Consider the following 1,076-nt stretch of genomic DNA (forward strand, 5'->3'; position numbering starts at 1 on the left):
TTTTTTTTTTTTTTTTTTTTGGTGCGGTTAAGAATCAATAGAAACACAGTAGTCTACCAGGGAATAACAGTTACCAAAGTAATGTATCATGAGACTTATTTGCCCTATAAAGAGATCTTTTATATGCCCATAAGTGAGATATGGCTGATCTCTTCAGCTTCATTCAGTACTTTATGGAAGTCTCTATGAAGATCCTGCTTATGCCCGGTAGCTGACACAGTTGCTGGCACGTAATAGGATCTCAAAGCACATGACTTAGATTTTGCCTAGTGCTGCTTTGGGGATGAGGGGATGATAACATTCCTCCTCCCCCAAAAGAGGGGTGTGCGTGTGTGTGTGTGTGTGTGTGTGTGTGTGTGTGTGTGTGTCTGTGTACTGAGAGAGACAGAGCAGGAACTCTATCTAGTCTTCTCTCCCCAAATCATTGCAGGCTATTTGGAATTGTAGAGTTGGGCATTTTTCCAGTTTCTTACCCAATGAGGGAATTCCTTCTACAATCATCTTCACCAAAGGGCAGGAAACCTGATGTCAGACTAGAGATCTCTTTCTGTTGGGCAATAATTCGATCGAGTATAATGAGCTCTGGTGGCACAGTGGTTAAGTGCTCGACTGCTAACCAAAAGGTCAGCAGTTCGAATCCACCAGCCACTCCTTGGAAACCCTATGGGGCAGTTCTACTCTGTCCTATAGGGTCACTGTATGTCGGAATCGACTCAACGGTAATGGATATGGGTATGATGATACTATTTGGTAGTTCAGGTGGCTCGGTGTAAAGTTCTGTGGGAAATCAGAACGGGGAGCTCCAAGTGAGGGCTGGACTAGAGAACATTTGGGACCAGCTTTCTCAAAGAGTTGAAATACATACATGGAAGTAATTGACATGATCTTCAATGTGTGCTAATAAAATTAACTTGAAGTACTATATGAAAATTATTTTTCCTTTTTTTTTGTTTTTGATTATTATTATTTTTTTTATTATACTTCAGGTGAAGGCTTACAGAACAAGTAGTTTCTCATGAAACAGTAGTACACATATTGTTTTATGACATTGGTTAACAACCCCACAACATGTCAAC

At 40.5% G+C, this 1,076-nt stretch overlaps 1 protein-coding gene across 1 annotated transcript in view; it reads left to right on the forward strand.

Moving 5' to 3' along the window:
- The window catches only part of MID1 (midline 1), a 186,243-nt gene that overhangs the window by 27,797 nt on the left and 157,370 nt on the right, over positions 1-1,076 (forward strand). The window lies entirely within an intron of this gene.

Source organism: Trichechus manatus, unplaced genomic scaffold (genome assembly GCF_000243295.1).
Source record: "Trichechus manatus latirostris isolate Lorelei unplaced genomic scaffold, TriManLat1.0 scaffold00162, whole genome shotgun sequence".
NCBI classification, from domain to species: Eukaryota; Metazoa; Chordata; class Mammalia; order Sirenia; family Trichechidae; genus Trichechus; species Trichechus manatus.